Source organism: Pinus tabuliformis, chromosome 8 (assembly GCF_031772625.1).
Source record: "Pinus tabuliformis cultivar Carrire ecotype Pingquan chromosome 8, CPIR1, whole genome shotgun sequence".
Lineage (NCBI taxonomy): Eukaryota > Viridiplantae > Streptophyta > Pinopsida > Pinales > Pinaceae > Pinus > Pinus tabuliformis.
The window spans coordinates 1,235,725,343-1,235,750,896 of record NC_142294.1 but is presented as its reverse complement, the minus strand read 5'-3'; the positions used below and the strand labels follow the sequence as shown (position 1 = coordinate 1,235,750,896).

The window sequence follows — 25,554 nt, the reverse complement described above, 5'->3', positions numbered from 1 at the left end:
AGACATTTCATTTGCTGTTGGAATCCTCTCCAGGTTTATGGAAAAGCCTTGTGAGGGACATTGGTCGGCTGCAAAAAGAGTTTTAAGGTACTTGAAGGGAACTCAAGACCTTGGAATCAAGTATACACAGGTGGACGACTTCAACTTGATTGGATACTCTGATTCAGACTTCGATGGAGACAAAGAAACTGGGGTATCTACTTCAGGATATGCTATGAGTCTTGGATCAGGAGCTGTCTCCTGGAGATCACGCAAATAATCAGTACCAGCAGATTCCACAACAAAAGCAGAATATGTGGCAGCAGCTGAAGCAACGAAAGAAATTGTGTGGCTCAGGAAAATTCTTGAAGATTTGCAGGTAAAACAAATACAATTAACTACACTCATGATTGATAAAACCTCTGCAATAAATTTGGCCAAGAACCCAAAGTTCCATGGTCGCACTAAGCACATCAATACTAAATATCATCTGATCCGACATCATGTTGAGGCCAAAACAATCCATCTCCGTCATTGTTCCACAAATGAGCAAATTGCAGACATCTTCACCAAAGCGCTTGGAAGAGAAAAGCTTGAAAGATTCAGAACGATCCTTGGACTCACCAACATCCCTTCAGATTAAGGGGGGGAATGTTGACACCTAATCCTCAACGGATGGGTGAACTGGAACGCGAACACTCATCAAGAAGATGAACTGATCTGTCCCATTTATGTATATAAATGATAGTTAGCTAATGAATTATGCAATGAGTTTTTCTCTGCCCATTCTGGAGTTACCCTGACGTGACAATTAAGTTCTCTCAAAACATGGATATAGATAGTGTGCTTTCATCCCTTACCCATTTTGGTTGTAGAGCTTCTTTCGAAACAGCAACAACAAGAAGTTTGTTGAAGTTCTCTAAGAACATTGATGTAGATAGTATTTGAATGGCTTTCATCCTTTGCACATTTTGGTCTTTAACATGTATCACTAACTTATCATGCTCACTTGATTTTTATATCACCTTAGGGTGTGATGTTCAACAAGAAGTTCAAATGACTTATTATGTGACTTTGAAATAATTGAACTCCCTATCAATTTTGACTTAATAATTCAATGACTTTGAAATAACTGAACTCCCTATCAATTTTGACTTAACAATTCAATGACTTTGAAATAATTGAACTCCCTATCAATTTTGACTTAATAAGTCAATGCTTTAGTGTCGAATTCAACAGAGAATGCACCTTTTTGTCAGAATAGAAACATTTCTTGAATTTTCACCTCATCTCCATTAATGATCCTCAACTTGAATTGGACTCAAATTTACATCTCTTTTTAAAAATTGCAGACTTCACCCAACTTGAGAAAATCAAACTATCAACTTGATTTGGACTCAAATTTAGACTTTTACATCTAATGGTGGACTTCACTCAACTTGACAAAATTAAACTATCCATAGCTTAGACTTGAATAAACTAACAAAATGAATTTTCAGACCCCCTTAATTATAACCTTATCACTCCAATTTTCAAACTTTGAAAATTACAAAATACCATGGCAGAAAACCATCATGCCCAAAACCATGTGCAAACCCCATGCACAAAACCATGGTTAGGTAGGCCCACCATCCCTGGGTCTTCCCCAATCTTTGGGTTTGCACAACTATTATTGGGTCCACATAAAAAAGATCTAGGGGTGCTGCCCCACACCTGTATAGGGTGGCGGTCCCTCCAAACCCTCCCATAGGAGAGAAGTGGTCCCATGTGTCCAAAACAACTTATGAAATTAGTCATAGAAAAAATATAACACATACCTAACACATTCTCTTTTTAAATGTTTTACCAAGAAATCTAATTTAACTCACAAATCCAATAATTTATATAAAAAATAAACTTATTATCTTAAACTTAAACATATATACTGCTTCAAAATCCCTTCCTACAACTTTGTTTGTTTCCTTCACTTTCAGTGTGTCTGTCTCTTTGATATATTGTGTGGAGACTCGTGGGAAAACTCGAAAAGGAAGAGAAATGAAATAAACCAAAAACATAATAGTGTGCAAATCAAACCAAAAAAAAGTTCTTCAGAACGGAGTGCACAATATGTATTAGATTTAATTTCATAAGGGAAAAGACGTTCACAAGAAAATTTAAAAAGATCTACCGCAACTTTGTTTCACACAGCGTGAAAACAATGTTTTACTGGTAGAGTATAAACACCTCGGCAATTACTCTCGTAAAAACTTATATTTAAATTTATTATAAACTTTTCATATATGGCAATAAGACAACACAATAAACTATTTAATATATAGTTGGGCAGTTCACACGTTAATTTCACTCAATGTGAATTCATATTGTGCCGTGCAACTTTGTATAAATAACTATGCTTACCGTGTGTCACTTGAAAACCTATAGTAATTAATTACAACTGTTTGAGATATCAACAACGGATTCAGATGATAATGGTTGAGAACAATTCGTCATGGATTGGATTTACAATGTACATCACGCTGGTTTTAAATTTCTTCGGCTTTAAATTAGATTTTTGAGAGGGATAATATCGACTTAACATTTTTACTCATTGATATCGATATGCACTTGAAAAGCTATATTAATTAATTGCAACTAAATCCATGAATAATGTTATAAAATCAGTGTAGTTATTTACATTGCAGAAAATTAGCAATGATATTCTAAGAAAATCAGTGAGGTATTTCAAATAGAGAGTGGGATGTCTTACTCTTGCTGAGCATTTATATTTATGTTAAAATTTGAGTCGGTTACATCATTAGATTAACGAATTTTCTAGACGGTGTTGTTTTTTCAATTTTGTATAAGTTAAGGCGGTATTCCGTGGGAGGCATTGTTGATTGTTCAACTCTGAAGAATTTAAGGTGGTGTGGACTATGTGATGGTGTCTAAAGAACGGTGAACTAATTATCTCTAACATTCTCCCATTTAGTTATTTCACCTAAAAAACTTCTATGAGGGCTTTGTATAGAAACTGATTTTTTTATCTGCATAACTTCCGAAAGCATTGTCTTGATTTGTTATTATCTTCTCTTTTGGCTTTTTTCACAATAGGAATTCTTCTTCTCTCTTGTACCTACATATAATTGATTACTGATGTCCATATAAAAAGAAATCCATCTACGGAGGTACATGGGTACCATCCGTTGTACTCGTCACTTCTCTAGGAATCCTTTTCACCTACATGGTTCATCAATCATGTTAAATTCTTTCGACTTGATCCTTTAAATTTTGATTTCATCTCACATTTTAACTTCCTTGATTACACATCAAGCTTATATATGAGTACACCTACCACCCTCGTATCTACATAGTGGTTAATTCCACAACTTGATGTCACATCCTCTCTCTAATAAAGATGGATAACACTACATTCCTTTCTCAACAAATACTCATCAAGCATAGATATGAGTAAACTCATGTATCTACCTAGTGGTTAATTCCACAACTTGATATTACAACCTTTCTCTAGCTAAGAGGGGTAAACACTACCAGTCTGACTCAAAAAGGCTTACAACACACCTGAGAAATCAACTTTGGGGTGTGGGTATAACCGATCATGCATCCCTTACAACACAATGCCTTATTACAATAATCTCAAGTCAGATACAACAAATACAAATAATCTTCATCCTAATGCATTACAATCTCCTTTACCTCACTTTCAACCTTGCAACAAATTACAGACCACAGGAAATATGGTCCTCCTAAGACAACCGCTCCACTAGAAATTTGAATGTTACATACACCTCCGAGCTCTAGCTAGCAAAACATTGATGCTCGCTGCTTCTCACACTTTCTTCAACCTGCACACCTTTAGCTCCAACTTCACTTTGCAACGACTTCTCCAACTTCAAACTGAGCTTACAACTTAAAGTTCATTTGTACTACACTTACCAACACAATTCAACCCATGGATAAATTAAAGCCAGACAAAAGTGGCTTCTCATTTAGGATTCTCTTAACACTTATTATGCAGATCATTTAACATGTAACGCTTCAACACGACTTTCATGGGCTATTGTACTTTGCTCATCACCTTACCAACAACTCGAGTGATTTCCACATTTTTAGGCATAGTTTTCAACACTGGCTTGCATAGTCCTATATCGCATCACAATTTGCAGTATCACACTCTTTCTCTTGGCTAACTAAGTGAGTCCATCATCAGACTAACTAAGTGAGTCCATCATCAGGGCTATAATATTTTTCTCTTGAGATTCTCATCTTCTCAAATTTTAGTGCAATCTTGTCACCATTGTTCACTATCTTAACCGTATTATGGCTAACTTTATATGCTGTGGGAGTCATGGTAATAAGAAATATCACCTGGAAAAGCTGTCCATCATTACATTGCCAAAGGTCATGGGTGGTTGGGGAGCACTGGATCTATCTCGCTTTGGAAGGTCGCTACTGATAACATCTCTATGGAGGGGTATATTTGGGTTTGGGTCTTGGAGCCGTTTTATCAAACATAAATATCTTAAGGACCATAGTTTCTTATTTTGGTACCGAAAAGGCACTATTGGATTCATACATGGATTGACAATCTGGCTTAGCTTTCTCAAAGTTGCTAATATCTTTCTACAACATCTGGCATGGACCATGGGATCGGGTCACAGAATCCTTATCGGTATAGACCATATTTTGGGTGCTGGCAACGAATGTAACATCTCTAAGGAGCTCATACAGTTCTTAAACAGATGAGGCATATCTTTCTGGAGTCAAACCATTACACAATGGAGGCATCCCTTCCCAGTTTGGAAAAATGCACACGGGTTGGTTCTATTTGGGTAGCGGGACCAAGAATGGAAGTAGATTGTTGTTGGTATGAAGCATCTTGGGATTTGTTGTGCGAGATTTCAAGACAATCTAATTTGGGCAAGGAAGGTGATGTCTCAAAACATCATTGTTGCTGATACATATCTTTTTCTCTGTGTCGAGGATGCTCAGCAGGGGGAGAAACATGTTTTATATGCCTTTTGGAAGACCAAAATCTGAATCAAAATCATCCTTTTTTCATAGTTGGTTTTCCATAATAAAAATCTCACATGGGAGAATTTGCAGAAGAGGCAGTGCCATGGATCCAGTATTTATTCTATTTGTAGAATGGAAGAGGAAAATAACAATCACGTGCTCGTGTCAACATACGATTCAGGTATGGAAAAGGATATCATCAAATATCAGTTTTCCTTATATTCAACATGACTACACTGTGGATTGCTTGAAGTGGTGGAGTACTTAGAAGACATTTTGGAGACCCATTCCACTTATAATTTTCTGGGATATATGGAAATGGAGAAAAAATGCATATTTTAGAATTCCACGAGAGATTTCCATAAGGTCTTTGAAAGTAGTTTATCTAATCTTTCTATGCACATTTTTATTGAACCATGCTCCAAAATACCACAACACAAGCGGACAGGTCTTCAGATGGAATATCCAATGGGATTTTTTGATGGTGTTTCACAACGGAACACATGTGGTTGTGGTTTTTGGATTTTCATTTCAAATGAATTGGCATACAAGACTCACTGGTATGGGAGAAGTGGCACCAACACCAAGGCTAAAGCAATGGATTTATGGGGCCTCCTATGGTTCAACAACTTCCTTGGTATCCTTGTTATACATATCTATGGGGATTCCAAGATTATCATAGATCGAATCATGGGCAGGGAAAACATCAGCAATCCTTTGCTCCTTGGTTGGCTAGGGAGAATTGGTCTTCTATGGAGTCAACTCAACAATTCTACTATTATGCATATTAGCAAATAACAAAACAAGGAAGCTGATGAAATTTCAAAGAGGGGACTACTAGGTAATTTTGGTAATATGCACATGGAAATAATTCTAAATCAAAATGTTTCATATGTCAGAGATTTTCCATTTCTTGGGTAAATTCTATATCCCCTCTCTTTTGGTATATGTGTGTATGTCTACTAGTCATAATACCTGTCAGTTCACTCACTTGGATGGAAGGTCATGCTATTTGCTCAATCGCTTGGATAGATGGTATGGTGGAGTAGCAGATATTCTATGTACATATATTTTTTGGTTGGTTTTGTTGTAATTATATATGTCCTTTGATGTTCATTCTGGAATAGATCTAGGTCTAAGGACTGTTTGTTATTTCTATAATATGTTTGTTGTGACATTATTTGGATGGGATACTCGATATGCATTCCTAGATGATCTGTATCATGGAATACTTGGAAGAGATTGTGTATCTCATGAATATTGAATATATAATATAATATATCAAGATTTTTTCATACTAAAAAAAAAGGCGGTGTTCGGTGAGAGGCGTTGTTGACTATTCCACTCTGAAAAAGTTAAGGCGGTGTTGACTATGCAATGGTGTCTAAAGAACGGTGAAATAATTATCTCTAAAAATAGTTATCACATGGCAGCAACATTATATTGTGCAATATTACAGTAATATTTTCCGTTCATCTTTCAATCACATGTTTGAAAAGTGAATTTTCAAACATACTCACTCAAACCTTATTCTTTCCTCATTTCATATATCTCATCCAAATTGGTAACCCGAAAACACATTTTCTGGCCTTTTGTGTAATGGTGGTTGTTGTTTTAATGCTTCAATGATTGCACATGGGCAGTGCAACAGCCCTAGAACATGAGAATTATCACACTGTCTCGGGTGAATACTTCAAATTGAAGGAACAACAGAGTGTTTCCAAATGCCCAGCTTCACCTGCAGGTCAACTAATTTGATTGGATTGGATTTGATTTGATTTGAATTTTTTTGGTTGTTTTCAAAGTACATTTTAGACAATTCTTTGATCAAGATGCATAAATCACCTAGAATTTGCATTTGATCTCATTAATGATCAACTTCCTTTCATATCTACTCTATAAATCTTAATGGATAGATGAGCTACACATTTTCAAGCGTGGGATTTGTAAAATGCCTAACATGGCTAGCAGGGAAGTTGATCTATTTTTTGTTTTAGTTATTATTATTATTATCTAATTTTAAGGTCACTACCAAGCTAGACACCAAGTTGTTGTATGAGACCTTTTGCTTCAATATGGGTGGATGCAATTAAAAAATCCCATGAGAATTACTGCTTTTTCCCAATCGAATACTTTTAATGAAAAGACTCTAGGATTTTCCAAATGCCTAACATGGCCGGTAGGAAAGTTGATCTATTTTTTGTTTTAACTATTATTATTATTATCTAATTTTAAGGTCACTACCAAGCTAGACACCAAATTGTTGTAAGAGACCCCTTCTTCGTGGGACAGGGGACCGACCTCTCAAAACTATTTTACTGCTAATTCTATGGAAGCATACATACTCTACCCTCTTGTGGTTTCGAACGTGTAACCTCTTAAGAGGAAACACATGCTCTTAACCATGCCCACTCAAACTATATAGATTTTATTGCATGTAAAAGTTAAGGATCACCGGACTACTTTGAAGGCTTTTATTTTGATATGGAATTAAACTCCAACCCTACTTTAATATAAATCAGCATTATTTTATTTGTTTTCTTATATTCTTTTCTAAAAAAATCCAATAAATCTTTTTGGAAAAAAAATTCTACTATTGAGAAATATTTTTTTTTGTTATTTCTTTGAATTAAAGGAAAAAAGTACAGATTTGCTGATACATATTTCAGATTTCTGATGTAAAACTACTATTACTATTAGTAGTATAGCTTAAGGCTGTTGTTCTTTTCAGCTGTCCTGAAAAAACAACTACTTTCATATATATTACTATTAGTAGCATAGCTTAAGGCTGTTGTACTTTTCAGCTGTCCTGAAAAAACAACAAATTTCATATAAAACAAGAGATATTAGTGACACAGCTTAAGGCTACTGTACTTTTCCGCTGTCCTAAAAAACCAACGAATTTCATCTACAGAACTCAAGTAAAAAGACAGATATTTGAACCTGTTTGGAGTGGTAAAACAGAAAATGTAAGTCCAGCTATTAAAAATATGACTCCTGTTACAAAAATAAGATTGATTCAATTAAAACAAGAGATTTTTGAACATGTGAAGAGTGGTACAACAAAAAATGTAAGTCCAGCTGTAAACAATAAGACTCCTGTTACAAAAGAACTTATTAGACTGTTCTAGTTCAGGTTGTTTCCATGCGGGGCCTGAAGGCTTTACTTTTGTACTGCTGTAGTTACCAGCTTTATTTCTGTATTGCTGTAGTTAGCAGTTTTGACCCAGATGTGTAATTAGAAGGTATATCCCAGATGCAGTCATCTTCTTACAAACACTTACCCTGTGATTTGAAAGCCTGTACTGAATTGTCCAATTCACAAGACAATCCGTCCACCTGCGGTGAGGGGGGCTGCGTTTATGACTTCCAGTTTGGGGATAGATCGTTAAGCCAGGGAGATTAAAGCCAGGAGACCTAGACTGTGGGTTTCGATTCTTTCCAGGGCTTTGCCTTCGGACTCGGGCGTAACATTACAGTCTTTTGCAGGGTATGATGGGTTTTAGGAATGGGCCGGATTGCAATTGCCAACTATTGTACATCTTATCCATAGCCATTAATATTTATTTATATTTATAATTAATTAAAAAAAAACTTGTAAATTCATTCAAATTAAATTGAATTTAAAAATAATAATGGTTATTATTATTATTTTTACTATAAAAAAATAGTTTACATTTAAATATATAATTAATTAAAAATTCTTGCTTATTGGTGCATGGGCATTTAATCTCTAATTTTAAATAATTACCCTATAAAATTAAGAATTAATTACAATTTGAATGCATGATAAATAAAAAGATGGGTGTGAATTGGATTTAGGTGGTGGGAGAAATGTTGTTGTTATTAGTCTAATATTCAATTTGAGCATATGACATCTTCAATCTATTTTCATATCAAATATATTTGCATTCATTAAGATTAGAATTGGTTCATTGTATCTTAAAAAGATAGATTACTTACATTTATTTAACATCTTGTTTTTATTTCTAAATATTGTTAAGAGAACCAATAATATTTTTTGATGACTTAGGAAGTTAGGGAATTGTTTAATACCTAGTTTTATTATACGAGAATTGGTAAACTACCACCTAGCAATATTTTAATTTCATTTTATCTTCTAATTTTTTATTACACCACAAATTCTCTTTAAATGTATATGTGCAATAATATTTTTAATATTATTAGTAGGGGGAAAGCATGGAGCTCGATTACACATTTTGGTTAAAGAGGGTGTTTTTTAGTGGAAAAAACAATGGCTATATCGAGCCTTTTTTAAGCATTCAATTAAGCTCTTTGGGCACTAAAATGGTAGCTCAATCAAGGGTTAAAAACTAACCATGAGTTATAAAGCTCCACTGAGTGCTTTTTTAATATATACATTTCTCACAATTTGCGTTGGCGATTTGCACAAACTGTAGGAGCTCGACCAAGAGTTTGAGAGTAGCTTCACTGAGATTATTGGAGTTTGATCGCGCACAAACTGTAGGAGCTCGACCAAGAGTTTGAGAGTAGCTTCACTGAGATTATTGGAGTTTGATCGCGCACAAACTGTAGGAGCTCGACCAAGAGTTTGAGAGTAGCTTCACTGAGATTATTGGAGTTTGATCGCGCAATGGAGCGTTCAAATCAATCTCACTAGAATGTAGGAGCTCGATAAGAGTTTGAGAGTAGCTTCGCCGAGATTATTGGAGCTTGATCCAACAATGAAGGGTTCAAATCAATCTCACCAACCACCCCTCTAGACCAAGAGTTTGAGAGTAGCTTGGCCGAGATTATTGGAGCTTGATCAAGCAATGGAGCATTCAACTCACCAACCACTCGACCAACATTCGCCAACATTGCAGAGACTCAAATGAAGGGAGGTACTCTACCTTTTGTCTTTCTTATTTAATTTTTTTTTGCAAAATATAACAAATTTATTAATTAATTAAAAAAAAGACAACCATATACAAAAACCATGAAAATCATTTAATTAAAGAAAAAAACAACTATACAAAAACTACTAAAAGCACAAAAAAAAGCCCTTCAAAAAAGCTTAGAAAATCACAAAGGCAACAAAAAAAACCATAAAAAATCTCTTTGAAACGACTTAGAAAACCACAAAACCAACCTAGAAAACCATTAAAAAACTCCTTTTAAACAACCTAGAAAACACTTTGAGACCACATTTTTTTTTTTTAATTTAGGTTAAAGTATAACCAATAAACAAGTAAATTAGGAACTTTTAGTTGAAGTAAATTAGGAACTTTTAGTTAAAGTAAATTAAGAACTTGAGATTGACAAGATGAATACAAATTAAAAACTTGAGATTGACATGGTGAATATAGTTATTCACAATGAACTTCTATTTATAAGATAGAAATTTTATTATTTTAAATTTAAATCCATTTATAATTTAAATTTTTTTTAGTAATAAATATAATATGACTATAGTTTTAAAAATAAAATATTAATATTTGAAGTTAAAAATCTAAAAAAAATTGTTATACCTACATATACATATATATATATAAAACATGATGTCATGGTATATAATTATAACATTTTACATAACATATATATAACCATATAACATAACATGTAATTATATTTAATTATTATTTTATTATAACATTACATAGCTATATATTATAGTTTTATATATAGAATATATATTTACAACTATTATATATATATATATATATATATATATATATATATATATATATATTTTATAACATAACATAATTCTATAATTATGTAACATTTAACATAACATGAAATTATATAACATAACACGCACATATATCTAACATAACCTAATTTCACATAGCATGTAGCTATAACAAGATAGTTCATAACATAATTATATAACTAAATATATAATTTAACTATTATACTATAACATCATATATCTATATATTATAATATTATATATAACAAAGATAATTTTATAACTACTTATCATTATTTGAGATTATATATATATATATATATATATATATATATATATATATATATATATAAAATTGTGCTATTACAATTATATATATATATATATATAAGTTCATGTTTCAACAATGTATAGATACATTAAATCCATTATGAGAAGTGCATTTGGTCTAGTGAATAAAACCATTTAGACTCTTTTCTAATTTGTACCATATTGTTTCATTATGCAATATGTTGTATAAGAAACATTGTCTTCATGTGCTTCCACCTAGTACATGTCACGTGTTAAAGTGAGACATTAGGAACGTAAAGTCTATTGTAGTATTTGGTTGGTATGAAATTTTATTAGTTTTGTAAATAGGTTTAATTCAAATTTTTACATATTTATGCACTATGAATAAAATGCATTATTTAGAAATGAGAAAAAGTGTGAGGGTAGATTTGATCACTTCTTTCTATTCTATTTACATAGAACTCAATGTACTTTTGTTGATAAGTTATCAAAAAATGGACTCTAAAGTTTAGGACTTTAGACTAGATTATTCTGCTTGAGTTTAGAAAAGGTTTTTTTGTCAATATTTTTTTCTTGGATTAGTTTATATGCATTATATGTAATATGCTGAGGCATCCCATATATGCGCCCCAATTGTAGGCCATTGTAGTGCAAGAGGATTTGTTATATGTGTTCAGGATCATGATAGATCATGTAGCCCTGTGAGAGTTCATGTTCCCCTTTTAGAGCCTCCCTCTTATGTTAGTCAGAGTGTTAGAGGCAATGTTTCTGTCTCTATTGATGACCATGCTACATCTAGTGGACCTTCTTCACCTATTTCAAGTGCACCTCCTGCATTTTTAAATCCTCTTTAAATTTTCAATGTTTATGTCTTGAATTTGTCTTTAATTTTTAAATTGTCTTAAAATGATGTGTTTGAGTTTAATGTATATGATATTATGCTTTTAGTTTGGTAATTATATATATGTTAAATTATGTTTATGATTTGTAGGTTCTTAGCAAGCCAATGCTAAGGATCAGAGTGGAGCATCGGTCCCTCCATGGGATGATGCTACAACTCATATCACATTAGAGGATGTTACGACCTATCATACACAAATCATATTAGAGATAAAGAAAATCCCTAACAATTCACCAACTCGTCTTGCATTGTTTTTTATGTTGGATAACATAAAAAAGTTTATCAAGACATACTAGAGGTCGGTCCCACACAACCACATATTATAATGCATACATAGGGTTAGGAGGCATGAGGTTAAAGGCCTAGATTCTTAGAAGGTGGTGAAAGAGGCCACCAAAGAAATTGATGCTCGTGGTGATTTTTTTGACATCCCTTCAAATCTCCCTACTAGACATAAAGGTCTTATCCCATTGAAATATTTTATTAATGTTCATGCATCCCCTTTCATGTATGATAGTTCATTGAAGCTTGAGGCAAGTTCCCCAAACATGACCAGGTCATTGGTTATTTCGGTAAGAATTTATATGCAGAGTTTGTGTTACATTTCAGGCTAAATTACACTGATACCAAATCTCATTTTTATGGTACCAACATGGGATGTACCTATGAGTACAAGGGGCTCATGGAGACTCTAGGCATGTACCACCACCTCCAAGATTCTTTCCAGTACCATCTCAGAGCTTGCTATTCTTGACAAAGCTAGAGGAGTTGTCACAGATCGATGGTGAGATGTGGAAGACTATTGCATACAACATGTGGAGGTCATTAGCTAGTGTAGTGTTGTATTGGATGGAGAGATTAGGAGACAAAAATAATTGCCTCATGAACCACCAGTTCTCTTATGTGATGATGCGTTTCTCGTGAAATTTACTATTTTACCAACTTTGACACATACATGTATGTATCGTGATGCCATTCGTGAGACTTGGAGGATGCATGGCCTATGAAACATTTGAATCTTATTGTCAAATTATGCATAATTATTTATTTTAAAATTTCTAGTTCATATTAGGTTTCATTTATACTAATAATTTCATGATAACATGTAGACACCTCCCAACTATATGGATGGTCTTATCAAGTTATCCGAGGGAGCAGTTGATTAGCTAGGGCATCCTCAACCAAAAGATGATTCCATGGATTCTCCTCCACCTACACCTCCACCTTATATGTTCACTAATGTGGAGGAGAGTTAGTATGTACAGCCACACATATCAAAATTCAAGGTAAACATTTTTATTTCTAATATTTCAAAATTTTATTTTAAGTTACATGAATTTACTAATTAATTTGTAGACTAATTATAATTTGTCCTTGCCATTGTGTACATAGAACCATATGCGTTGTTGTTGATGCCACTGTTACATGGAGACATGAGTGGGATGTTGGGTTTAGAGGCACTGATGATGTAGGTCCATCGATGCAGGCCCCAATCATCGAGCCATAGGCAAAGAAGCACCAAACCCAGATTCATGATCAAACCCCCATCCTATTGGGCTTGAATTTGGACTCCATTGAGGTTAGTAGATTCATGTATATGTAATTAAAAATTTGGTTCAATATCATTTATCTCCATATTGTTTATTTTGTACAAATACTGATCTAATTATTTTGAATTTAATGTGTTATATTGCAGTACCCACTTATGGACACTTACTTTGCATGGAAAAAATCATATAGGAGTTTTGGTGGTACTTAGAATGTCATAGTTTGTCTATTTTCATGCTTATTTAAAGGGCATATTCACATATGTGATACAAACTTTGTATATTTCCATACATGGAAAATTTATGGATGTACATCATGGAAATTATTTTAGTTTATGGATGCTTATTATTTCAGTTTACGGATTTGTATTAATCTTGTTTATGAATGCTCATTAATTTTTGAAGCTTAAATGGATTTGTTAAAATTATTTCACTAATCAAATAAATAATCTGTATACTATAACTTTTATTAGTAAAATATATGTTCAATTTTTATTTCAAGTTTCATAGACTAAGAAAATAAGTACAATCTTACGCTATGATGCCAATCACTTTGATACTTAAAATGAACTAAAATATATCATGTATCAATTTAATACTGAACATGGAAATAATTCCAATAATGTTTCATATTGGCTTGTAGGAAGTACCTTTTAGTGCAATCAACATGTTTGTTATTAGAAATCAAATAAAACAAAAATATATTAGAATTATAAAGTCATATATATATATATATATATATATATATATATATATTTGTGACCTGCTCATATGCCATTGCATCGACAATGTTTTTAAGTATTTCAATCAATTTGTTATCTCAAGATTCAATTTAAAAAACACAAATATGATTGAAATAAGATTTATTCAATTTTAATATTAAAAGATGTCATGTAAATAACAAATAGTTTTTATTCAACATTATTTATTTTGAGATTATCTACAAGAGTTTAGTCATAACATAATATAAATCAATCGTATTGAAATTTAATATATAGGTCAAACAATAATATATGAAAACATTTCTATAGTTTTATATAATGTTATCAAATTTCCTAAATTTAAAAGTAGTTATCCAAGTATTTCAATCAATTCCTTATTATGGAAATTTAAGTTTTATTCAATTTTTAAAAACTCAAATGTGATTAAAATAAGTTATATATCCAATTTTAAAAGGTATGGAAATGTAAATGTTACAAAATACAAGTTGTATTCAATATTATTTTTTTGAGTTTATTTACAAAAGCTTAGTCATAATGCACGTCGTCAATAACTTTTTTGTGCTTACATTGAAATTAATGCACATTGTTAAACTAATTACCTTGAAATTAATGTACACCATATATCTAGTTACATCATTTATTAGAAATCAACATCTTCGTTGAAGTCAATGCATCTAATTCAAACAAGCAAATAGGATGAGAAATAAACATCTACACTAAAATTAATGCATCTAACGGAAACAATAAAATAAGTTAATTAGAAATCAACATTTACACTGTAATCAATGCATCTAATGTTGCAAGAAATCAAATAGGGTTAGAAATCAACATCTACACTGAAATCAATGCATCTAGTTCTAGTAATAAAATAGGATTAGGAATAAACATATACATTGATATCACAACATCTAATGCAATCTCAATCAAACAAGATTATAAATTAACATCTTTAATGAAATGAATGCATCTAATACAAGAAACGATATTTAATTACAAATAAACATCTACATAGAAATTAATGTATCTACTTTGCAAGAAATAAAATAGGATTAGAAATCATATGTACACTAAAATCAATGTATCTAGTGCAAGAAATTTTCTTCCCTTTCTCTTCTCCCTCCATCTATATCGATATCTCCCTCCATCTCTCCTTCTTTGTCTCTCTATCTCACCCCCCCCAATAAACACACACACTCTCTTCATATATATATATATATATATATATATATATATATATATATATATATATATATATATATATATATATATCTCCCTACCTCCCTCTATCTCTCTCTTCTTCCCTCTCTCCCCCTTCCATCTATATCTTTATCTCCCTCTACCTCTCCTTCTTCATTTGTCTATATCACCCGGTAAACATACACATTGTTTCTCCATATATATATATATATATATATATATATATATATATATATATATATATATATATATATCCCTCTCTCTCTCCCCCACCTTCTATTGCTCTTCCCTTCTACTCTTGTTGGCACATAAATAACAACAAGGTTGAGAGTTTGGGTTCAAGCATAGAGGCCAATAAAGCTCCATTGTAGTATAGTACAACGTTGACATTTTCACCTTACCCAAAATGGGTAAGGAGTATCACCCGAGGCATGTCATGACTTTAGTTAGATGGGGATGGAAATCTAGTATGGGGAGGAATCATATTGAAGAACCAAGAGCCAGAGAACATTGAATCATTCCACAGAGAAGTCTGATTGCAACAGGTCATACATTCTTATGAAGGAGAGACTACTTAAATACATTCATATATAAACATTTTAAAGAACCATATTAACGTGAAACTAACAGATAATTGTCCCAATATCCATTTTTTTTATGGAACCAACTCACAAAATAGAAGAAAATCTAGATAAATGACTAAAAAATTAGCCTCTTTGAGGGGGAAACCTCCTTTACATTACACAAATGAACAATTCTTGGATGATTCAAATGACACAACCTCCTTTCTATATATAGGAGTCTAAGGGGTCACAATATAATCAGAGCTAACATAACAATAATAATGTAAGGGTACCACAATAACAATAGTGCGCTTATATGGGGCACAATAATAACAATAAGGGGGCTACACTAATAACAATGAGGAAATACACTAGTATTAGAGGGAACTAACATGTCCCTCTCCTTCAAAAAAAAAAAAATTCCTCAATTCTTGAGTAGTTTTGGATGCTTTTGTATAAGATTCTCATCCTCCCATGTGAAATCCTCCGTGGGTAAGTTCTTCCACTTGATGAGATACCCTGAAATTGATCAATTTCATAGTTGTTGAGTTCTAATTTTCGTGACTGATTCAGGTTCCAAGATGGTTTTTCCTTCCTTGCCAAGTTCCAGAAATATTTTTTGAACTTGGAGCTTGTCACCTATAACCTTCTTTAAGCAAACATGGAAAACTAGGTGCACTCAAGAAGGTGTAGGAAGCTCCCATTTGTACGCCATAGTACCAATCTTTTGCAACACCTTGTAAGGACCATAATACTTTGGTGATAATTTATTATCCTTCTTAGCTTTCTTGAGGGACATGTGTTTGTATGGTTGTAGCTGTAAAAATACTCTGTCGCCTACATAAAAAAAAGAATTGTTGCGATGTTGATCTGCCTATTTTTTCATTCTATTCTGCACCAAAGTAAGCTTATACTTTAAGAGTTGGAGAACTTGTTGTTGATGGTATATGTGATCTTCCACTACTTTAACCTTAGAATTTTCTTTTAAAGATGATGTGATAGATGGTGGATGCTATCCATAAAGTGTCATAAATGGGGTCATTTTTGTTGTAGTATGGAATAAGTGTTATACCAACATTTAGCAAGAGGCAATCACTTGGCCCATTGTGATTGTTTATCAGATACAAATCAAGAAAGATATCCTTCCAAACATTTGTTTACTATGTTAATTTTCCCATATGATTGAGGATGATAAGATGAGCTATGAGCTAATTGAGTACCCAGACAAGAAAATCATTTTGTCCAATATTTTCCAGCGAAAATAGGATCTCTGTCACTTACAATAATTTTTAAGTTTCCATGTATCTTTTAAAATGTTTCTATAAATGCAGTAGCAACTATACTGGCTTTAAACGGATGAGATAATGAGCAAAAGTGTGCATACTTGGTAAGTCCATCAAGTACCACCACGATGACACTATTTCCTTTGGACTTGGATAAACCTATGATAAAATCCATTGGAACCTCCTCCCAACATTGACTTGGAATGGATAATGGTTGTAATAGGCCCACAGTCTTAATTGTCTCAACTTTATTTTGTTGGTAAACCAAACATTTTGCCACAAACTTTTGAATATCAAATTTAAGGCCATCACAAAAAAATTCCTTCTAAATCCTGCGATAAATTTTTAAAAATCCTGAGTGTCCTCCTAAGGGAGGTGTGTGCAATTCCAGAAGAATATTTTGTTTGAGTTGGGAATTCTTACAAAGGTATAAGTGATCTTTGTACCATAATGAATCATTTTTCCAGCTAAATGTATCATATGTATGAGGATATTGCTGCAACTTTTGAATGAGTTCCCACACTTCTTTGTCATTCTTCCATTCATCCCTCACTTCAGTTATCCAATATGGTTTGATAATAGAAATGGCACAAAGCAATGCTTCCACATCCTCATCCTTTCTTGAGAGTGCATCTACAACAACATTTTGCTGCCCTTTTTTATAGATGTTTTCAATGTCATAACCCAACATCTTTGTGACTCATTTTTATTGCTCTTATAAAGATAATATTTGTTCTAATAAGTATTTAAGACTATCATGATATGTTTTTACCTTGAACTGCCTTCCCATTAGGTAAGGTCGCCATTTCTTAAGCGCATGTAGTATTGCCAAAATTTCCTTCTCATAATTAGCTTTGTGTAAATACTTTCCTTTGATTGGACGACTTTAAAAAACAATGGGTCTTCCTTCTTGCATTAAAACATCACTAATTCCATTTCTTGAGGCATAATATTCCACAATAATTTTTTTTTCGATGTTTAGCGTAGCTAAGACTGGTGCTTGGCACATTGCCTGTTTAAGATGCTCAAAGGCCTTAGTTGCTTCTAGAGTCCAAGAAAATGCATATTTCTTCAGTAATCTTATTACAGGTGCCACTCTTCTCCCATAATTCTTAACAAACTTGTGATAATACCCCGTCAACCTGATAAATCCTCCTAGGTGCTTTATGGATGTGGGGATTTTCCATTCCCTAATGGCTTTAATTTTGTTAGGGTCTACCTTAACACCCTCATGAGATATAATATGACCCAGATATTCTACCTCATGTACTCCAAAGAAACATTTGGAGGTTTTTGCATATAATTATTTCTCCTCTAATAGCTTGAACACCTATCAACATTCTCAACATGATCCTTCCAAAACTCATTGTAGATTAGTATATCATCAAAAAATACTAACACAAATTTTCTAAGGGTTTGAAAATGGAATTCATCAATCCTTGAAATGCAGAAGGCGCATTTGTAAGGCCAAAAGGCATGAACAAAAATTCATAATGACCTTTATGAGTTCTAAATGTTGTTTTCAGAAAATCTTCAGTCTTCATTCTTATTTGATGATATCTTGAACTAAGATCAAACTTGGTGAAGTAAATTTCTCCATGTAATTCATCCAATAATTCATCAATGACGGGAATAGGAAATTTATCTTTAATAGTGATCTTGTTGAGCTCCCTATAATCAGGACACATGCGCCATGATCCATCCTTCTTGTGCACCATCACTACTAGAGGAGGGAAAGAACTTTGACTAGGTTGAATTATACCAGCCTCTAGAATTTCTGCAACCATACATTCAATTTCACTCTTTTGGGCATAGGGGTATCTATAAGGCTTGATGTTTGGAGGAATACTTATTGGAATCAAATGAATAGCATGATCATGATCATGAGTAGGTGGGAGGCATTTCAGAGTCTCAAATACCTTGGAATGATTGTCCAATACTTTTTGGAAGTCTCAAGAAATAGATGACTTCGATGTTTGAACCTCCAGTGAAAATAATTGTGCAATTATACCCCATTGTTCTTTCTATAGAAGATTTGTCATGATATTAGAGCCAATTATCTTTCCTGGTTTCCCTATGATACCCCTTCATTCAACTTCCTTTACTTCCCAAAAAGATTTCAAGAAACATTCTTGAAAATTAAAAGCTATCATTCCTAAACATTGTAACCATTGGACTCCTAGTACAACATCAACACCACTGATTGGAATGGAAAGCATTGGACTATTCAATACATATTCTCCCATGGATAGCTTGATATTATGGAACTTTCTAGAGAAATTTATGGTTCCTCCATTTGCAGCCATCACTTAACCCTCTAGTGATGGATATAGGAAGCAATTTATATCTTACAATGAATAAAATTATGGGTACTACCCAAATCAATCAACACTATTACCTTTTTCTCCTTGATATGTCCTTCTATCTTGAGAGTTTGAGGAGTGATAATTCCTACCAATGCATTACAAGATATGGTTAGATTCATTTATTCTTTCTCTGGAGTTTATTCTTGGTGTATATCCTCCTTTTTTGATGTTTATTGTTCCTTTTCTTCCTCATCTTCACAATCTATGTAGAATAATTTCTTCTTAGCACACTTATGACCTTTAGTGTATCTGCTATCACAGCTGTAACAAAGAACTTCTTCTCTTTTTTCCTCCAATTGTTGTGGTTTCAACCTTATAGGTTGTGGAAGACTAGGACGTGTAACACTTCCGTCTTTATAGTTGTGATTGGTAGACTTCCTTGTTGCTATTATTTTTTCTTTCAAATTTTTCTTGCCACCCTGAATTCCTTCACAAATGGATCAGGTTCCCAAAGGAGAATCTCATGTTGGATGTATTATTTTAAATTCAATATGAATACATTAATCCTATGCTACTATGGAATATCGTTTACCCTAATATTCAATTTTTGGAAGTCTTCAATGTGCTCCGCCATTGAACCCTTCTGTTTGAGATTTATCAATTGGCTAAAGAAGGTGTTGCTATTTGTATCTTCATAATGTGCTATCATTTCCTCCGTAAAAATTGACCAGGTGACAAGTGGTTTATGAGAACAAATCCATCTATACCATACAAATTAATTCGGTTCTAAATATAAAGATGCAATACATACCTTTTTTGATGGTTGCACATCCTGTAGATCAAAATATTGCTCCATATGTACTATCCAAGTTACTAGATCCTTGCCATCAAACTTCCTCATCTCTATCTTTGGAATGTGGTGGTTATTAAACCCCACATGGGAATCTATATAATTGTGGTTGATATTTCTTGTGTCTTCATCATGATTTTCATGGATTGTCTTGTCACCAATGGGACGCCTTTATTCTAGCAACTTTGCCAAACCTTCCTTCAATCCTTCTATATTGACATTCATCATTACTTCCATGTCTAATTTTAAATAGTCATTCAAAAATACCATGTCCCTTTTTATACCATATATATTAACGTTCATCATGGTTTCCAATTCATTTTTTGTTACTTTTCGCGAGAGCAAAATTTGTTGCATTTGGTCTTGCAATTTTGATATATCATGTTGCATTTCTTCCTATTATTCATGTGTCATAGTGGAGCTTGCGGATTTCTTACTAGGTGTTTCCATTTTATTTCTTCTGAGCATCAATTAATGATAGTTATGCTTCATTATGCCCTTTGAATCACTTCAAACTATTTTTTCCAACCAAACTTATGCAAAGTTTTAAAAAGACTACACACATTTTTTTGCTTCATAGGAGTTTGATAGAGAATCTATTGTATCTCTATAATTTCAAATCTCCAAGGTCTGAAATTTTGTCATGTTGTAGCCCATTGAGTTATCTTTCCAACCCCACAGGTTTGATCAAGTTTGGAGTCTTCAATGAAGAGTTAGGCCAAATATCCCATGATGACCTGATTATAGACTTCTTTAGTAGAGTAAACTTGTATGAAGTACCATGTATCGTTGTTTCAACCTTCGGACCTAAAAATGCTACACCAAAAACTAAAGTCTAGCCTCTTTCTTTACCTTCTTACAAAATTTCAATCTAATACTTAGAGAGAAGGTGATGATGATTTTCCCAAGGTCACCTGTTTGGGATGTAATTAGGTATCTTACACAACCCTAACTTCCTTGGATCATATCTCCAAAAATATAGTGAGACAAGATATGCAATACAGACTTGAGGTTTAGTGAGATTCCAGCTCAAACAGATTTTTTTAGCTTTTGAAACATCATAGAAAAACGTTATAGAAAAAATTCCACAATGCCCTGTTTGGAGCAGTGAAACCCTAGAATCCAAAGCTCTAATAGCAAATGTTATGCAACCAACTCATAAAATAAAATAAAAGAGAGATCAAAGACTTCAAAATCAGCCTCTTCAAGGGGGAAACCTCCTTTACATTACATAAATGAACAATTCTTGGATGATTCAAATGACACAACCTCCTTTCTATATATAAGAGTCTAAGGGGCCACAATATAATCAGAGCCGAATTTACAATAATAATGTAAGGGTACTAAAATAAATATAGTGGGCTTCTATGGGGCACAACAATAATAATAAGGGGGCTACAATAAAAACAATGAGCGAATAGTGGGCTTATTTGGGGTACACCAATAATAATAATGGCTCTATGCTAATAACAATGAGGGAATACACTAGTATTATAGGGACCTAACATTCTTCATCATTAGTCTTAGTAGCAATATCATTACATCAGTCTCGAGGCCTCTTTTCCAACATATAAAGAATCTAGACATACTAGTACATAAGCATATGAAATAGCAATTACAAAGCGGCTCTCCTAGCTCTGCAACAAGCTTTCAACGTCCTCCTCTCTTCCTTTTAACTCGTCCTTCCTTATGCCTGCATGCCAACCTGGACTTTGAGTTCTTTCTCAGACCCTCCACCTTCTTCCTTGCTTTGTTGTTTCTATTCCTCAATTGTCCTTATTATTTTCCCACTCAGATGTGGCTTCTCTTTCTTATCTTTCCTTCACAACTTCTAGACTTCCGTGAGTTCCTTCCTTTTTCTGGGATCTTACTCTTGCAACTTTCCAACAACCATCTCTTCTATTTATCGTCAACCTTTTGACTCAACGCCAAAACTTATTATTTCCTAAATGATGAAGGCTCGAAGAGGCGTTTACCATAGTTCATTGACTCGTCCCTGAGTCAATATTCCCCTGATGTCATTGGTGTTCCTGACACCTCTGCTACTGGTGCTTCAGCTGGTGCTTCCTGCATTGCTTCCCTTTGGCTGGTTTCTTTAAACGAAGGCCCCAACTCAAGGACAAAGGTGATGGTCACCTATAAGAATTGTGTATACTCATTAAACACTTCCTTCCATATACCTGTGAGTGCATCTACACCGTTAAGGAACTTAGTTGTAGTGACAAACGTTGGATTCAGTCATGCCATCAACAAACAATTCCAATGTGTGTCGATGTCATCACTAAGCTGGTACAGTGTCTATAGATATGTTTGTACCGGTGGCGAAAGGTCCTGAAGTATCTACTTTGTTTTGGTCGACTCATACTAAATCTGTTGAATGTAGGCCTCTAGAGTGTATATATCTTGTTGTATTTTCTTTTGCTAGTCCTTTTCTTTAGTGTTCTTTGCATAATTGAATAGTTGATTGACCTTGCTGTGGAGGGGGTATACTAGTTGGTTCTTCTTTGCAAGGTAGCCTGACTAGTCATGAACCTGTCGCAGGAGAGTGTGGGAATCTTCTGCAACATCGATAAAGGAGTATTTTAAGGTGCCTATGTTGTCTATTTTCTATTCTATTTCAATTGTATATATTATGGAAGGGTCTAGCAACAAAATTATTGTGGCAGCAAGGGTGTGCTTTAGCTCACGGTTGGTAGAAATAAAACTGTGACACACTACATGGATATGGTCATATTATTCGACCAATGTGCAAACTGAGAAGTCTTCTGAGGCATTGGGCTTGACATTAGAGACTAAAGGCCATATTAACTGGATTTTTTTGGTGATCTTCTCTAGCTACCCTTTAAGTTGTTTATTTTCTTGGTGCAGAAAATCACGTTTTGTTGTTAGTGTGATAATCCATTCTTGTTTATGTTTGTGCATGACAATTAAATCATTGGGAAATGCCTGTGCTCAGTATGTGGCTAGCTGAATAAAAGTAAATAATTCATCTCAGGATCAGCCCTGGAGATCATCTTGGTGCATGGTGGAGGGTTCTGAAAACCTACTTTGTAAGGGCTGCCCACTGGCGATAGACTTCTCTGAATGTCGGTGGGGTGATGTAGCCTGCTTTGAAGGTTCGACCAATGGTGGAGTGGTGTGGATAGAAATAAGGATGGGTGGAATTGATGGAAAATAATGCTGGGGTAATGATACTGGATGGATGATGGTTGGTGGATGGGAAATTATTGGTCCAGTGGCCATTAGTGGACTCGAATATAATAATAAAGACAACATGGAGGTGGGGTTGACCTCTGTGCTTGTAACTATCATGATGGACTAGACAACAGAGTCAACATCCATGTTTGTTTTCATTCCCAATAGTGTTCCATGGGGTATGATGTCTGAAATGGTGGAGGATGTGGAAGTTGAGTGCGGTGATGGGTGGTGGAGGGTGGAATCTCTTCAACAAGGGGTGATGCAGTATGTGATTGGGGTTCTTCAAGTGTATGATATAGGATTTATCTAGGAAGGGTTGTTTGCTTATTTTTTGCCCCAACAAGAGGTTTTGTAGCTTTTGAACCATGGGGATTTGGGATTTTAGGCTTAGACTAGGAATGGGCCGCTACCACTAGAATTGTAGAAACTAGAGGAGTAGTAATGAGTGGATCCTGTTGTCTTGAACCTTGAACTTCAGCAAAGGTTGGAAATGAACTTCTTGAGACTCCAATGTTCATGATGGTTTCCTTTAGAGAGATGATTTATTTTAAAGATTCTTGATGACAGGTTGCAACTCCTCCTCGACCGAACACTTCCTAGAGTTCGTAGGTGTTTCTCTAGGAAGTGGCTCAGACGCCATCCCTTCAAATAAATACATGTTATTTCCTTCTCAAACCTCCCTCATAATGCCTGGTCATGAGCCAAATTCTCTATGGAATGATTCGGTAGTAATCATAAACTACTAGGGTCTCATATGAAATGTGTGGGAGTGGACGTGATGCGGCCTTATCCAAGTGTTGTCATGACTAATTCCAAACCAAATTTCTGATGATTAATCATCAAGAGGTAACTTCAGGATCATTTCTGCAACCTTGACAACTTCCAACATTTTCTTGTACCATCCGATGAAGGAAGTCTCGTTAATTTCCTTATTGCTTGGGTCCCCTAAGGTTCAACAGGGCATGTACCTAAGGGAAAGAGGTTGGTCTTTAGTGATAGGAGCAAACTCTCAACCCTCTAGTGGGCACCATTTCCACATAGCCATAGCAATGAAAATCTACATGTAAATGAAATGAGTCACCTTCTTGTAGATTTCCTCGCAAGATTCAAACAATAATTGGAGTAGGAAGGCGCACTAGTTCATATGTGCACCTTCTATACAATGCTCTGCAAGAAAAATTGTATCAAGCATGCACTCATTCTTAGAAAAATGGCGCATGAGATTCCCTGCAATGATGTAGCATTCAAACTTGATATTCGAGGTGTTGATTGGCTCTGTGAGGGCTCCCTTGCCTCTTCTTTGGGTGTCGTACCTATTGTAATAATTATCATTTCCTATATCCTTCACTCACTTAGAGGTTGTATCAAATGTAGTTGATACACTGTTTTCGGCCATTGAGAAGCCTATGAGCCTCTAAATTTCCATTGCATGAACTATATATTCTTTATCAAGCCAAAGTGATCCTCCATGCATTCTGTTGATAAGTATCTTTATGCACTTCATTGTGGCCCCAATCATTCCAAACATAGGCAGACTTATCAAATTAAGTAATGTCGATTGCTTGATTCCTCTAAAATTGGTTTTGATTTGATGGATATGTTACCATCATCCTTCATTATTGGTTTAGTGTAGACTTCACGCTTTAGGGCCGGAAATTGGAACGATTTTGAGAGGTCGTTGTCAACCAACACTACTTTATCGTTTTCGTAAATTGACTTTGTATTCACAATTATTTCATCAAATTCAAATTCTCGAACAAATATACCATCTTCGTCATCTTAGAGTGACGTTGATAAAAAAAAATACAGACTGTAGACTTAGAAACTCTACCTCCTTCGCTTCAGACTCTAAAGAATTTGTCATTGCTGTGCAAATTAAGTAGAAAAGCTTGACATGATGTTTTTGATGAGACCTCCTAACTAATTACTACGAAAAATTTCCCTATGCATTATAAATCATGTTAAGTTTGTCGTCGATTGAGCTGGACTCGACTCAAATGATGTAAAACTGAAAAATGAAAGGTGGAGTTGATGGTTAATTATGTTAT

At 34.1% G+C, this 25,554-nt stretch overlaps 1 pseudogene; it reads left to right on the top strand.

Annotated features, from left to right (window-relative positions):
* Positions 1-6,369: 6,369 nt before the first annotated feature.
* LOC149239866 (aspartyl protease family protein At5g10770-like) overlaps positions 6,370-25,554 on the top strand; it is a 218,104-nt pseudogene continuing 198,919 nt past the window's right edge.